This window comes from Schistosoma haematobium, chromosome 4 (assembly GCF_000699445.3).
Source record: "Schistosoma haematobium chromosome 4, whole genome shotgun sequence".
In the NCBI taxonomy this organism is placed as follows: domain Eukaryota; kingdom Metazoa; phylum Platyhelminthes; class Trematoda; order Strigeidida; family Schistosomatidae; genus Schistosoma; species Schistosoma haematobium.
Window position 1 is genome coordinate 12014669 of NC_067199.1, and position 17641 is coordinate 12032309.

The following is a 17641-nucleotide window of genomic DNA, read 5'->3' on the forward strand; positions in this document are numbered from 1 at the left end:
TAGACTCACATGTATGTGTACCGAATCCTTGTTACTTATTATTCGCGTGACGATGAATTCCACGCTTTATTTAAGAAATTTTCCCCTATTAACTATTCTCCTCGCTGACCCGGCTGCTTGGTACGGAATGCATTCGCATACGCATTAACGTCTACCTCCCAGAATCAAATGGTTAAGTTGAACGGTTTCACTACCAACTTAAAAGTGCTCTACGAGCACACGGGAACGACAACTGGTACGAAACCTTACCGCTCGTCCTCTTAGGTTTTCGAACGAGCTTGAAGGCAGATATAAAATGTTCCGCCGAATTGGTTACGGCACGACATTGCGTCTGCCTGGAGAATTCTTCACACCACGGAGCAGACCTAATTTCGGTAAATCAGACTACGTCCATCGACTGTCTGCATTTATGCGAACGCTGTCTCCGGTGTCAACTCGAATACAACATCGACTGGTCGCTCTCCCTCGAAAGTTATCTACCTGTTCACATGTTTTTGTACGAGTAGATTCGGTACGCAAACCTTGGCAACAACCTTACGAAGGCCCTTTTCCTGTGATCGCTCGTCACGAAAAGACCTTCAAGGTTGATCGATATGGACGCGTCGAGATCGTCAGCATTGATCGTCTCAAACCAGCACACGTCGATGACAGTGCCTTATCTGATACCCTGAGATTCAATGCTAGACCTATTAAACCTAGCGGGATCCTTAAATCTTCTTCAGATCCCACGCTAGATACATCTGAGACCTCATTCTCACGTCCCAGTCAACAGCACGCGTCATATGCACCGTCTACGGACGAGACGACAGTCTCACGTCCAGATCAGCAGACCACGCCGCCCTTGACTTCAGATGAGATTGCAGGCTCACACGACGCGAACGAGACTACCGTCTCACGTTCCAGTCGCCGAGTACGGTTGCCCGTACGCTTCCGCGACTAGCCGCACAGTTAACAACCGATACGGTGTAGGGTTATTCCTATGCTACTTGCATGCTACACTCTTCTCTTTTTTGATTTTCTTTTTGTTTCCTGAGCCCACGCCCTCGACCATCTCCGTTTGGTTCCGTCGACTTCAGTCAACTTTGGCGAAAGCTGGATTGGCCACCCATGCTCTTGTCAACGCACTCAGTCGATATATTGGTCTCGAATGCTTGGCATACGCTTGGTCTCGAACTTGGTCGTTATGGTCGCTTCTGGTCTTTCTGCTCAACGTGGTTTCGTCCTTCGTCTGCAGCGTTTCTGGTCCGCTTTCCCTACGAACGCAATCTTCAGATTCTGGATACAAACCACTCTGGTGTAGCATGCCAACTCAAGCAACAAATACAGCACATCGCTCCTGGTACCGTTCTCCGAAAAAGACCTTCGTTGGCAACTCGACGATCAACGATCGCTTTCCTGTCCGCCAATTCTTCCGTCCTACAATCGCTCGTCAGCCGATCAGTCCCATGATTTAAACCGCTATTTATCGAAAGTGTAAACCCTTTCTAGCGGGGGGCTCCTGTAGTGACTCACATTTATCACGAGAACACGACTGGTTTAATAAAAACGCTATTATTATAACCAAGTGTACCAGTGACTGTTTTAATGTGCTTTTGTTTAACTGTGCTAATGACAGCTATTTTGTTCTTCCATTCTTTTACTTACACTTCGATTGTAACTTCGCGCGAATTCGGTTGCGTTCTGTAGCCAAGCCTGTATCCTGGCACGATCTCGGTATCCTTTCGATGCCACGAGATCGCCAGCAAATAAACCTCGACTTGGTCCATTAATTGTCTTCTGATATTTGGCTTCTCGGAGATTCTATGGGTTTCTTTGGTTACGTTCAACCTACGCCTTCTGATTTATTTGGCACGTGTTTCTTGGTAGCGGTGTTCATAGTTAACCTCAACTCGACGCCACGCTACAATATAAATATACATCAAACCAAATCTCTATACAACAACTTCCCAAACAGATGAATTTAATGAGTAATATTGGAAAAGTGGAAACGATCAAAATAATGAATAATAAAGCGAAAGAATAGATAATAAGAATTTGCTTTCAAAAATAAGGAACAAAAATTTGATTTATATGCAGGTATATCGAGAGTCAAAGGATGAAATAAAATGATTAAATCTCCTTTACTTTCATCAATTTCTCCAACTACTGATCATAGTTTAACATAGTTTATAAAGTAGTCTGTTTTTTCATTTAGGATATGTGTAACTCTGTGATTTGTTTGTAGTTACCCACTTTTATGAAAAGAACGCGATTGATATAATGGAAACAATTATTATTATAACCAATTGTACCAGTGATAGTTTTATTGTACCTGTTTGTTTAACTGTACTAAAAACACACATTCTTCCGTTGACCGTGACATTGCACGGACTCGTGTACGCTTAGTAGTCCTGCTTGTAAACTTTGGCACGATCTCGGTATTCTTTCAATATCACGAGATTGCCAACAAATATATCCTATTAAAACCGTTGACTGCCTTCTGGCTGTCGGCCTACGTCGGGATCCAACCTAATAACTGGCACGTAATCTTCCTGTAGTGGTGATCATTGTCAACCGCGACTCGATGCCACACTTCTAGATGCTTTGATGATCCTGGGTCCATGAAATTTCCATTATATAAGTGCTTTATGTGCTTCTCTTGACAGCATCAGCGTAAATCCCTGCGTGGTGCATTTTCCTCTTCATGACCAGACTACAACAGTACCCCACACAAACGTAATCCATTCTGTCCAGCCTTAGTCCAACAGGTTTCACTTTTCCTGCTCGCCGCTTAACTGCATATCCTAATTTCTGAAACTATTTGATCGGTTCTTCTGGTCTCTCACATTGTACGGATAACCAAAGGAGATATCCGCCTTGTGACTTTCGAAGAATCTCATCATTTGTAATGCGGCATCTGAATTCTTCTATATAAAGATTATTCGAATCTCAGGATGGAGCTAAATGGTTTAATTTGTTTACTGTGGTTAGCGTCATTCTAACAAGATTTTTATCTACGGGATCGGGATGTTGACTATTCGCTTTAGACCGACAGTAGCCTTAGGATATTTACCGGTGGAGTTACATGTCGGCTGAGGTTGGCATAATATATTTAATATGAAAACAGGTAGTTTTTACAAGGCGACCAGACGTGGATGGTGGAGCAATACATCATCGAAGAAAAAGAAGATCCGATGCAGGTTTTAAGGTAAGGATTGGCAAAGCAAGGGCAGCATTCCTACAGTTGTAGAATATATGGAATTCAAAACATCTGTCAATAACATCAAAGCTAGAAACTTCATTTAGAATGCGAAGATGGTTCTACTGTATGGGACTGAATCTTGAAGGACTACTACAAACATCACTAAAAAGGTGCAAGTAAGGCCTAACATTTTATGTAACCACATAGTTGGAAATTCAGAAATTTCACTAGGTTTATTATTATAGCATTATAGATAACGGTGCTAATACCGGCTTAGACATAAATATTATATGGTTGCAGGCAATGCTGTTGTACATGTACTTCAAATATGTGTAGACACACTGGTGTTCTGGTCAAAATTGTGGAATCCATTATGGGAAATTCTACAGACTCCTGTATAAAATTTAACTCAGGTATTATGAAAACTACAAAGAACAGCAACTTAGGTGTGATCATGCTCGTATACGTTAGGATGGGAAGTTTGAAACATTCAATTACAGACCAATTGTCCTGCTCTCCGCGTCAGTAAAAGTCATGCAAAGGGTTTGGAATGAATTTATTTGATACCGGCTGATGGAAAATGCTTTGTTGTTCACGACATAATTTTCTCTCGGGCAGCTCATTAAAACGCAAGCTTGTTGAACACCTGGAGATTCTGGACTCCATCAACGGAACACAAACATTCTGTTCACATAGACATTCAAACTCCTCAAGGGCACTCAGCGTGACTGGTCGAAGAACTCCAAACCTACAAACCAAGCTTTTGAAGATTAGTGAGTTTTTAACAATGTGACTTGTGAACAACGTATAAAAGGATCAAAAACTACCAGCGTCCTTCCGAATCTATCAGATTTTTCATCAACGGCAAGTGTAATGTTTACTAGCGTCTCACATAGAACTTTAGACCCCTAAACTATCGTGTCCACGTGATCTTAGGATTTGGAGAGGGGTGCTGGGCTCAAATAATAATTTTTCTCATCGAAGAGACTTGACTAAGACTTACAACCGAAACGATAGAAACCCCCTCCTAAATATCAGTTTACGCAGATCGCAAGTGGTTAACGTTAGTGCTAACCTATTTGTCCCACACTTCCTTATCACGTATAGTTTAACGGCCCAGATATCGAAGGTGATTACTGTTAGTGTCACTTCACGATCACTTTGACAATCAATAACCGACTTATTCTACCCTTCGATCTCAGGTACGAAACAAAATAATAAAATAATAAGGAAAACTGTGCATATGAAGAGCCGAATAATTTCATTATGAAAAACCACGTTCTATAACCTGAATTAAGATGCAAGGAGAAGATTGATTACTTAATAATAATATTTGAATTTTCAAATATTATCGTGTAAATTGGTCTGCTTATCTTCCTACGACCCATTCAACAAATAGAACACTAGTGTGACCTCAAGAGAAGAGGACTAAGATCTTTAGTCTGCTCTTTATTTTTAATGTACATGTCGTAGTCCAAATCCTAGTCTATTGATAATTGGAAGTTGTTGCCATAGCTTGTGTTTACGAGCTCTTGTTGTTTCCCGGCCTTTTTGAATAAAGTGACCTATCACATGAGAATAGGGCGTACGAAAAAAATGGTGTTTTTCATCAGCCTTAACGCTTTGTTTTTGGCTATAACTCCCTTTGAGTTTTGGAATTCATTACTAGGATGTTTACTGACTCTTCACAAAAAGTTGAACGTCACCAAGCTTTACGAGTCATCCACCATCTATCACTTAATCTTTCGGTTAGACGATATTCGAAAGGCTGGGAAGATATTTTTCCTCACAAGCGAACCTAAGTATCAAGATTCAGGTGGGGAATATATTTACAGGCGTTTGGTGAGAGACATAATTTACACCTACAAAAAGGCTAGATCGGAATTCAATTTACCTCCACTAATGCGCACCCGCGTTGTCCCCTCAGAAAGTGAGCTGTTATTCCTTACTTAGCACAATTTCAGGTGAAAAAGCAGAAGCTCTACAATCTCTGCGTGCAGCTTCACTACAACAGGCTACTGGTCATTTTGCGAAAGCCAAGAAACTACTGGAACATGCATTCAAACTTGACCCGGACAATATAGATGTCTTAATTGCTTTGGGTGAAGCTATAGAGAGTTCTTATTACTATGGGAAATCTACCCCGCATGTTGCTCTTCCTTTAACGAAGTCTCTGACCCCTGTCTATGGCCAAGTACCAAACAATGATGCTGATGGTCTTATCTTGACTGCTGAACATCTTTATACAAAGGCATTGATTGTTGATCCCACCATTTCTAAAGCTTGTGTACACCGAGAACGTTTAATGCCAATTGTGGAGGAAATAGATCAACGAATGTAAGTACTTTCGATTCTTGTCTTTGATAAAAGCTTTTGCTGAAACTATAACTTATGGACGACCTTTGAGCGAAGCTAAATTGGCCTTGACGATGTCCACCTTCTAAGCAGAGCTGAATGAGGGTTGTGAACCAGTGTGAGGAAATAAAATTATGATTTGCAGTTATTGGTTAGAGGTTAGGAATTAGATTTAGGGTTTTCATCACGAACTGACATGACAAAACGCTATTTGGTAAAATGGGTTGTCGGACTTCGCGTCAAAATCCAGAACCTGTTATCTTAGATATGACTGATTTGTCTATAAATTATAGTCTCGCGAAGATTTTTATATGAATAAATTATTCGGATTCGGTAGTCAAGTCCAGATCTTTGGACTGAAGGTACAGTATACATACTGGGCTTTAAGGCTATCTAAATAACCTGAAGACAACTGCCTAGTCAACTTATCTACAGTCGCGTTGTAAAGTGTGTGTCCGCATTTGAACGAAGATCCTTCTTATAATATGGCGTCTGGAAGTTGTATACATCCTTCAAATCTGAAGTTTTATAATAAACAAGTTTGTGGGACTAACGTTGTGGGAGGAATAATGTAATTTGCTTCAGTCATATGTTAATAGAGTGTCAATACCTATCTGAACCATTTTAAGGTGAAACGGTTTCCCGGTGACTTTCTTGCTAGAGCTTCCATGTGCTAACTGTGTATAGGGTCGGCGTAGTGACAAAAATAGACGCCTGTTATGAAAAAAGTAACTGGTTTTGTTTTTAAAATGAAGAAGTACTGGTCAAGATGTTAGCTTACATTGGTATTCATAATTTTCCTCTCATTTTGATCTACTAAATTTCTTAAAACATTCAAAACGATACAAAAATAAATGCAGCCTCCTAGTCTATAATACTGCCGTTATCTGTTCCTCTTACTTAGTTGTGATGGTTGCCTAACAAAATTCTCATGTTCAATTGATGCATATCATTCTAGATAAAACAGCAAAAAAACATAAAACATTTTTACGCTTGATATTAAAGGCAATTTCGTCGTGCAGGTTTATTCATCTGTTAGGAATATGCCGTACTTTCATATCGTAGGGGAATATTCCGAACCTCATATTTCTTAACTCAAATAGCATGTTGGCGGGTCCAGTTTTGTTGGTGTTAGTGGCGATCTAAGCATCTGTTTCCTGCAGTTTTCTGCCTCAAACTTTTGAAATGATCACTAATTGTGCCAGTTTGTAAGAAAGGACAAAATTCCTATTGTGACAATCATAAAGGAATCAGTTTGACCAATATAGTGTCTAAAATATTAGCTTCAATGATACTTCGACACCTAACTAAAGCTCGTGAAGAGCAGACTAGAGAAAACCAGGTTGGTTTCCAACCCGGGCGTGTCTGTATAGACTAGATATTCACTTTACTTCAGATCCTAGAACATGCACACACACTCATAAGTCCTACAATAGTAGTATTTCTCAACCTTAAGGCGGCATTTGACTCTGTTCGTGAAGTTCTTTGGCAGTGCTTGTCACTGAAAGGAGTACCGAAGAAGTACATTAACCTTATAAAGGCTCTCTACTCGAACACAACTGGCGGAGTGAGAGCTTATGGCGAACTGTCATCAGAATTAATTACCTCAAGTGGTGTTCCTCAAAGCTGTCCACTCTCTCTACTCTTGTTTAACTTTGTCATTGACGAACTTTCAGAGATAACACTCTCCTCATCTAAATTTTCATGGGTTGAACTTTTACCGGGAGATTAACTTGTTTGCTTAAAATATGCCGATGACATAGTTCTATTTGGTGAAGACGCTGACAAAATTCAGAGTCTTCTGACCATTCTAAGCAACAATGCATGCATGTTGGGGATGCCATTCTCCATCTCGAAATGCAAAATGTTGCTTCAGGATTGGATTACATCAACACCCGAACTAATGATAGGGAGTGAAGTAGTTGAGTGTGTCGACCGCTTCACTTATCTTGGAAGTCTCATCAGCCCTTGTGGTTTGGTGTGTGACGAAATCTCAGCACGGATACAGAAGGCTCGACTAGCTTTTGCCAACTTGCGTCATTTATGGCGTAGGCGAGATATCCGTCTATCAACCAAAGGACGTGTTTACTGCGCAACAGTTCGTTCCGTCCTACTTTATGGCAGTGAAACATGGCCGGTAAGAGTAGAGGATATCCGTAGGCTACTAGTATTTGATCATAGGTGTCTTCGAAACATTGCTCGTATATCCTGGGACCATCGAGTAAGTAACACAGTTGTTAGGAAACGGGTACTAGGTAAGGATGGCAAATCAATTGATGACGTAGTGAAACTTCATCAGTTGAGATGGCTGGGACACGTGTTACGTATGCCCAACGACCGACTACCTCGACGTGCTATGTTCAGTGGTATAGGAGTAGGTTTGAAGAGAGCTAGATGCGACCAGACCAAAACATGGCACAAATCCATGAAGTCACCAACAAGTGGACTGAGCCATGTTGGTAGGTGTAGACTATCTGGTTGGGATGCGCGAGAAGATAGCAACCGATGATTAACACAGCGAGACAGAATTATCAAGATGAATATCAAGGGTCGAAGTTATATTAGTATTAATGATCGTTGAAAAGATTAAAAACTTGCTAATACAGTTCAAAAAGGAAGAACAAATTAGAAGACATAAAAGTACAAAAAATATTGAGACTTGAGACTTATAAAATGAAGATGGAATCCATCTTCTCCTCAATGGCTTATTCTGAACTATGTCACTCAAAATTTCCAACCACTGATCACCGTTTTCAGGTGGACCCCAATCATGTAATCTGCGTCTACCTACACAGCTCAGTACAACAGTCAATAACTTCATGAACTGACATCAAGTTTCGGTTTTGTCATTCTTTGGTTTCGTCGGAATCGATGACAATGACCTATATTCATTCAGTTTTTGTCTTTTAGGTTCTAAACATTTCTTCCTATGTTCTATGGTCTTATCAATTCAGACCGTCTTTTTTAATTTTTATGTTGATGGTGTTTCTGTTACATCCTGCTGAAAAGTGTAACCGCTTGATACAATTTATTCTATTTTCTGTATTTAATCTGCTTATATAAACAATATTGTTCTGTTCACCAAAGATAGTCAACTGTTGTCTGTAGGACTCCACGATACAATCAATGGTTAATAATCTAGTGATAGCAATAATTATACGTAAAGCTAGAAAAATAATTTTACCTTATTATTATCATGTTCTATGATAATCATAGATGATTAGTGGTGCTTTGTTTTGTTATTTATTCGAATCTTGCACTCATATATCCCTCATATAATTATTAATAGGACTATTTTCAGCTTTATTGGATTAGTGTTGCTTTTCATGACCCTAAATTTATCCACTTCTAGTGTCAAGTCACAAAACACTTATTCTGAACCAGCAAATTTATGTAAACTAATATTTTTTAGATCTCATGCTGTGTTGTTGATACGTTTTTGCATTAGACTGATTTTTCACAACTCCAACTTAAGTTCAATTAGCAAAACTGCTTCTATCCTCTTCTTTCCTGTCTGGTAATTAGAATGATAAGTTCAAGGTTAGATAGAAGCTTTTTAATAGAAACCTCAGAAGAATTAAATCGTATTCAAATTTATTCAAATTATATATCCATTATTAAATGATTACTGATTACAGAATTCTATCAAACTGACTAGTTGTCACTGAACGTAAAATCACAGTGAATCAATCAATACAACGAAAATGCATTAGAAATTAACTTAGCAAAAGATATCGTAAACAATATACTAACTTCAAAGTTGATTTTCTTTATAATACGTTGTATTTTGGGGATGTTACATCTTCAACAGTCCCTGTTTTGATTGTTCACCTTCTTTCTTCTCTCTTTTGCGTAGTCTCAATGCAATCGATTTTAAAGTTCGTCAGTTCTATCATATTCCAGAAGGTGATCCAGGTTTGCGTCGTGCTAAAGTTGAACATTATTTCAAGCATGTATATCACTCAAATGCTATTGAGGGTAATACGCTTACATTGGCTCAAACTCGATCAATTTTGGAAACACGATTAGCTGTTGGTGGAAAAAGCCTATTGGAGCAAAATGAAGTATTTTGATTTTCGTATACTTGTCCAAAGTTTTGTCCGTATTTTTTGAAATTCGCTTAGGTCATATTCACGAATAAATTATGTATAATCTGTTGTCTTACTAGCGATAGTTTAGTGGTTGGACTATTTCTCTTTTAACTGACTTGTTCCTCATACTTTGATTTGGATGCAAGATATTGTCACTGGCCCTCACATAAACTGTGAAAAAACCGATTACGTAAATCTGTACTTGACAAATGATTTGCATTGTATTTTTATATATCTTACTGGTCACCATTTTCATACTGGAGTTTCGTCCCCAACTGTCTTTTAATGATGTATGTATCATACTTTACTCGATTTAAATGACTACGCATGAAATTTTTGCATGTTTCACGTATTACTGCAAAATGCCAGATTAGTAGTTGGAATATTTTACTCCCACCTACTACGTTGCAAGCTTTGACTCCACCTTCACCCACTTCGATGTAGGTAGCTGAATAGTGCCCCTTATCCTTGCATAAAATGCGTAAATCCAAAGCTGAGCACCTAAACTTGCATCTAGTTAGAAAACCGTCACCTCTTTGACTTTTCACAGTACACTTTCTCTACGGGTATCATAATTCAATGAAACATTGTTCTTCACTCTCCATTTGGATCAGTTTGTCACTTGCTTTAAGAACTATATTTGAATGAAAAAATGTTCAACCGTTAAATATATACAAAACAATACAATTCTTAAGCGTTGTTATATTATCTTCTTACTCGTTAGTTTAAGTATTAAAAGATTGTGTAGTACATCATTCAACAACTTAAAAATCCTGTTTTATCATTTCAAACCACTTTACCATTCATTCTATAGAAATAGTAAATTGTTAATTAATTAAACAATTGACGCTCAATTTACCTGTTATATTTTAGGTCCTTGGTATGGATTCAGCTCTCAGATATATTAACAACACTCTTTTACGTGGAGATTTGACTGCTATAACACTGGACAATATATTGGAATTGCATCGTAGACTCTTATCGTTTGTGGATTTGAGGGAAGCTGGAAGATTACGACGTTCTCAGGTAGTTCATCGACAGTTTTGTGATATATTTTTAGGATGTCATGTATTTGGAAGAAAATCACCATGTAACCCTAATCTTAGACAATTACAATTTTGTCACTCAACAGCGTGATGTGTCCATAACCTTGATTAGAGCTGAGTATCACCACTCAGAGATATTACCTCCAAGCTGATTCAAATTGGGATTAGACTATGTCAACTAATTGGTTATGGGATTGTAACTATTAATGTGAGAGTGTACATGTTGATCGTATCAGTTGGATACATCAATCTTAAGGCCTGTACATCTATTACTACAACAATAGTATAAGTAAATTTGCAAAACTACATTATGCAACCTATTCAAGTTTTATGATTCTTCCTTCTCATCAGATCGTGGTTACACCTTGTACGACCTTACGACCTTAGAACTTGCTATTTAAAGACAGAAGGTCTGCACAAGATACTAGTATCACATCATAGGTATTTTGCATATATTACTGACATAAGGTGGGATCACAGAAGTAATGTTATTGTAGAGTAAGAAGTAAAAGTTGTGGACTCTGTCGACTGAATTGGTCGGAATATATTATTTGATGCTTAGTCAGCGTTCATGAAGACACACTACAGCAACTAATACAAAAGTAAGTTGATAGTGGGCTAACAACAATCAGAACAAGACATTTTTTCAGCTATTCATGTCTTCAACTATTGATTCGAACTATACCATGAAGTGTAGACTTTCTAGTTAATATTCACTAAATAGTCGTAATCTATGATTAGAAAAATCACAAACTTAGTCCTAACGTCACAAAAAATATTTTCTTTCACTTAGTATTAAACAACTTACCACTTTAAAATGTCCTGTCTTCGATTTCTTTCCGTTATTTTACACTGTATTTCCTATATCCAGTCCACCACTAGCCCTATGCTAATACCAAGTGTAGAAACTTAAATCAATGCAACCACATAAAATGCACAAGATTCTAGGCTGTTTATGACTGATTATTCTTTAAATTTTGCATTAGCTTATATCAAGATTAAGACCAACTAACTGGTTTTTAGTGTTGATCATGATTGGATTGACAAGTAGTGGATCAATTAATGGTAGTTGGAAAAATTAACCTATCATTAACATAGTTTTTTATAATATTAATATGAGTTTTGTTGTTGTTTATAATTTAAATATCTCATTATTTACTAATTGATATTTGTTTTAAGGTTTATATTGCTGATCACCAACCACCACCTCCATCTAGTGTACCTGATCTAATGTCGGAATTAATTAGTTGGTTAAGTTCTGATGAAATAGCCGATATGCATCCTATTGAATTAGCTGCGCTAACGCATTGGAAATTAGTGTTTATTCATCCATTTTATGATGGAAATGGACGTACTGCTCGACTTCTTATGAATTTGATTTTAATGCGTTCTGGTTTACCTCCAGCTATTATTAAAATAGAAGATCGTTTTACTTATTATGAATTGCTAAAAACAGCAAATGATGGAGACGTACGTCCATTTATTCGTTTCATAGGTAAGTTTTTGTGTAATTCAATATTTTAAATGCATATTTCATAGTTTAAAGATATATTTGGACAATTATCGATAGAACAATAATAAAATGAACACAATTTGATTTAGTTCATTTTATGATACGAAAGTCGATGCACGTCGATAGCATTTACGCTGTCCATTATTTTCTCATTGTCATATAACAACCGGACAATTAGGATTTTTGTAGTTTCTTCGGACAATAATGGGATCCATTGACTGCTGGATTGCTCCTTGGATCCATATTCAGTGTCCTTTCTATAGTGCTGGCTGGCGCAAGAGTGTGTTGGAAGATAGCTAGGGGTGGCTCCATTAAATCACGATGTCAATCTACTGGGTCATTGACTATTGACCTGAGCCATGTTAGTAGATGCAAACTATCCTACTGAGGTACACCTCGACCGTTGCTACTACCTTGAGGTGGTGGCCGGGCTTGCCTATCTTGATGACCCAATCAGGCTATACTGGTTGGAACAATCGTTCCTTAAGGTTCTACCATGCCAGACAGGTCGGTTGAAGAACAGTAAGGCTAAAAGTAACGAGCCCAAGGTCTGAGAGCGAAGTTGTACTCCTCACTGTACAGATGTGTGATAGCATTAAGGTGTTTCCTTAAGACAACCAGCATAACAGCGATGCTGCCTTCCCACAAGGGGGGGGGCCGATCGAAGCTGCTACCTTGACGCGGTGGTCGGGCTTGCCTATCGTGATGACCCAACCGAGCTATATTGGCTGGAACATATGTTCCTGCAGGTTCTACCATGCCAGGCAGGTCGATTGGTGAACGGTAAGACTAAAAGCAGCAACTCAAGGTCTGAGGGCGAAGTCGTACTGCTGACTGTAGAGGGGTGTGACAGCAGTAAGGTGTTTCCCTCGGACATCCAGCATGACAGCGATGCTGCCTTCCCACAAGGAGGGGTGGGGTTAGAAAAGGTCGACCCTAAAAATGTCACACCTCACCTTACCTCACGGATTTCCGTCTCCGTCGGTAAGGCCCTTTGAAGAACGGAGCTAACACGTCAAAAACCTTCCACAAAAAGGCCGTGCGCGACCGGCCTCAAGCAGTTGTCCCTTGGGCTCTGCGGTCACGCTCCCAGGTCGTCAAGACCAACACTAATCCAATTTCCTTTTCAGGTTCCTCAAGAAATACCCTTCCACGGTGTGGGCAGCCGGGAAGTGACATCAGCCCTCATACTCGTAACAGCACAAGAGACCAAGGTGGTCACATGCAAATCCTTCCTACACCTCCTAATACCTCTCTTATCTCCCCGACTAACCCTCCTCATGTCCCTTTATCACCTAGCACCGCTAGGGCAAACGATTCGAGTACGTGGAACGTTATTCCTGGTCTCCTGAAACCACGCTCTAAACTACACGTAGGAGCTTTTAACGTCCGAACACTGTGCCAAATAGGACAACAGGCTTCCTTAGCTAGGACTTTAGAATCCCGCGCCATCGATGTGTGTTGCGTCTCCGAAACGCGCATACAGGATCCGAGTAGCGTCATTCATTTGACCTCACCATGCCAAAATAAAGAACCGACTCGATTTACGCTTCGTGTATCTGGAAGCCCTGATTCTGCTTCCCGTGGCCTCGCCGGCGTAGGTATAGCATTGAGTCCTAGGGCAGAACTAGCTCTCTTAGAGTGGATCCCAGTAGACAGTCGTTTGTGCGCTGTCCGACTGGACGGAACAGTAAGAATCCGGAAAGATAGGGACACTCGTCGTTGCCTCTTCGTCGTCTCTGCCTATTCTCCCACTGACTGCAGCTCAGATGATGTAAAAGATGAGTTTTACAGAAAGCTTTCGGACGTTCTCCGAAAAGCTAAGCGCTCGGATGTAGTAATAGTGGCCGGTGACTTTAATGCTCAAGTAGGTAAACTAAGCGATAGGGAAAGACGCCTGGGTGGATCTTTATAGCATCGTGGCTCAAAGAACAGATAATGGCGACCGTCTGTTGCAGCTATGCTCAGATAACCGCCTGTTCCTTGCAAATACTAACTTTAAGCATAAGGAAAAACATCTTTTAACATGGAGACCCCTAATTCGTCCCAACGTTGGACCCAAATAGATCACATCGCTATCAGCCACCGATGGAGGGGCTCGATAGAAGACTGTCGCTCATTCTGGAGCACATGCCTAGATTCAGATCATGCTCTAGTACGAGCGCGTATTTGCTTGCGTCTTACTGGACGTAGGAAAGACGCTGCAAGGAAACCTCTTAGGACCCTACTTAATGATAGTCAAGCTAAGAGTATATTTCAGGAACAACTAGGAAAACAGTTAGGCAGCCATGTATGTGATGCCCACCCTGAGGCAGCATGGGATGATATCCGAAAAGCTGTGGAAACAGCAGTGATATCTGCTAGTACGGTTACCCGTAAGGTTAGGGAGCAACACTGGATCTCAGCAGCATCTATCTCACTGATAGATGCTCGGAAACTCATTCCACCTGGCTCTGAACATAACGAAGAGCGGAGTCAGCTTAAACGCAAGCTGACAAGAAGTCTACGCAATGATCGCAAACAGTGGTGGGTAGCGAAAGCAAGAGAGATGGAAAAGGCAGCGGCAATAGGTAATAGCAGACAATTGTTCAGACTCGTTAAGGAAACCGGATTTAGGAACCCGACCGTTAGCGAAACAATCTCAGAGAAAGATGGACATATTATTCATTCTCAATCCAGGAGATTGGATCGATGGGCAGAACACTTTAGGGATCAGTTCAACTGGCCTTCAGCCACACTTCGGTTTCCCACGATCTCTAGTCAACCTGAATGGCAAGTTAATGTAGGTCCTCCGTCCCTTTACGAAGTTGAAAAAGCCATAGGAAATGTGAAACGAGGGAGAGCAGCAGGCCCTGACAGGTTTACTCCTGAGATTTTTAAGGATGGTGGTCCAGTATTAGCAATGAGATTAACCGAGGTCTTAGGTAGAATTTGGGAACTGGACGTAATCCCATCTGACTGGTCTCAATCACTGATTGTGCCAGTCTATAAGAAAAGACAAAAGTCCTCTTGTGACAATCACAGAGGAATCAGTTTGACTAATATAGTGTCTAAAATATTAGCTTCAATGATACTTCGACACCTAACTAAAGCTCGTGAAGAGCAGACTAGAGAAAACCAGGTTGGTTTCCAACCCGGGCGTGTCTGTATAGACTAGATATTCACTTTACTTCAGATCCTAGAACATGCACACACACTCATAAGTCCTACAATAGTAGTATTTCTCAACCTTAAGGCGGCATTTGACTCTGTTCGTGAAGTTCTTTGGCAGTGCTTGTCACTGAAAGGAGTACCGAAGAAGTACATTAACCTTATAAAGGCTCTCTACTCGAACACAACTGGCGGAGTGAGAGCTTATGGCGAACTGTCATCAGAATTAATTACCTCAAGTGGTGTTCCTCAAAGCTGTCCACTCTCTCTACTCTTGTTTAACTTTGTCATTGACGAACTTTCAGAGATAACACTCTCCTCATCTAAATTTTCATGGGTTGAACTTTTACCGGGAGATTAACTTGTTTGCTTAAAATATGCCGATGACATAGTTCTATTTGGTGAAGACGCTGACAAAATTCAGAGTCTTCTGACCATTCTAAGCAACAATGCATGCATGTTGGGGATGCCATTCTCCATCTCGAAATGCAAAATGTTGCTTCAGGATTGGATTACATCAACACCCGAACTAATGATAGGGAGTGAAGTAGTTGAGTGTGTCGACCGCTTCACTTATCTTGGAAGTCTCATCAGCCCTTGTGGTTTGGTGTGTGACGAAATCTCAGCACGGATACAGAAGGCTCGACTAGCTTTTGCCAACTTGCGTCATTTATGGCGTAGGCGAGATATCCGTCTATCAACCAAAGGACGTGTTTACTGCGCAACAGTTCGTTCCGTCCTACTTTATGGCAGTGAAACATGGCCGGTAAGAGTAGAGGATATCCGTAGGCTACTAGTATTTGATCATAGGTGTCTTCGAAACATTGCTCGTATATCCTGGGACCATCGAGTAAGTAACACAGTTGTTAGGAAACGGGTACTAGGTAAGGATGGCAAATCAATTGATGACGTAGTGAAACTTCATCAGTTGAGATGGCTGGGACACGTGTTACGTATGCCCAACGACCGACTACCTCGACGTGCTATGTTCAGTGGTATAGGAGTAGGTTGGAAGAGAGCTAGATGCGACCAGACCAAAACATGGCACAAATCCATGAAGTCACCAACAAGTGGACTGAGCCATGTTGGTAGGTGTAGACTACATGGTTGGGGCCGCGAGATGATAGCAACCGATGGTTAGAGACCCTGAATGACATGGCTCAAAATCGTTTGCAGTGGCTCAGGTGCATCCAGTCTCTGTGTTTTCCCAAATTCTAATCTTCTGAATTCTCCATGTCCCTTTTTTCCTCTTTCCAAATTTATTTCACTGGATTATACTCTTTAAATAACATCTCTAAACCCTAATCTTCCCGATTACTGCTTATACTCTTACTACCTCTACCACTACGGGATTTGAATCGACAACTGCATCTCTGTGCTAATGTGGTGTGGCAATTCGAACTGATGTACGTACGTACGAAGTTCTACGTTGTTCTGACTGACTGACTGACAAGGGGGGGGGTTAGAAAACGTCGATTTTAAAAATGCACACCTCGCCTTACGACTGTATTCATAATCAACCTTTCTCTTCAATTCCTATTATTCCTCCTTAATCGACTTTCAACACTAAACTTCATCTTTTGGCCTCCTCAAGTGTCACCATAGCTAACGATTCTAGTGCGCGAAACACTGTCCCAGGTCTACTGAAACCTCATTTCAAACTACACATTGGAGCCTTCAACGTACGCACCCTGTGTCAAATCGGCCACCAGGCCTCCCTGCCTGAGACTCTAGAATCTCGTACTATTAATGTATGCTGTGTCTCCGAAACACGCATGCAGGATCCTGGTGTGCTCATTCAGTCGAATTCACCTTGCTAAAATGGAGAGCCAACGAGATACTCCGCGTGTATCTGGCAACCCAATGGCTAGTTCTCGTCGACTGGCAGGTGTTGGTATAGCACTAAGTACGAGAGCAGAACAAGCGCTATTAGAGTAGATCCTTATTAACAGTCGTTTATGTGCTGTTCGAGTAATCGGGTCCGTAAGAAATGAAAAGGATAGGGAAACACGTCGTTGCCTTTTCGTTGTTTCTGCGTACGTTCCCACTGACTGCAGCCCAGAAAGTTCTCTGAACCTCTCCATAAAGCTAAACGTTCAGACATAGTACTCGTAGCAGGTGACCTTGATTCCCAAGTAGGTAGCTTAAGCCAAGCAGAAAGACATTTAGGTGGGTATTTTGGCATTCCGGCACAGCGAACAGATAATGGTGATCGTCTGCTGCAACTGTGCTCAGACGATCGTTTATTTTTAGCAAACTAGTTTTAAGCATAAGGAGAGACATCTAACATGTCGATCCCCTGTAT

The 17641-nt window shown here is 40.4% G+C and overlaps 1 protein-coding gene across 1 annotated transcript in view; it reads left to right on the top strand.

Annotated features, from left to right (window-relative positions):
• The first annotated feature begins 4696 nt into the window (after positions 1-4696).
• The window catches only part of CEP44 (Centrosomal protein of 44 kDa), a 35122-nt gene continuing 22177 nt past the window's right edge, over positions 4697-17641 (top strand). The window contains exons 1-5 of the mRNA XM_051215672.1: positions 4697-5111; positions 5146-5518; positions 9393-9600; positions 10501-10653; positions 11853-12168. The gene's annotated coding sequence lies outside the window, so the exon portion shown is untranslated. The remainder of the gene's footprint in view (positions 5112-5145; positions 5519-9392; positions 9601-10500; positions 10654-11852; positions 12169-17641) is intronic.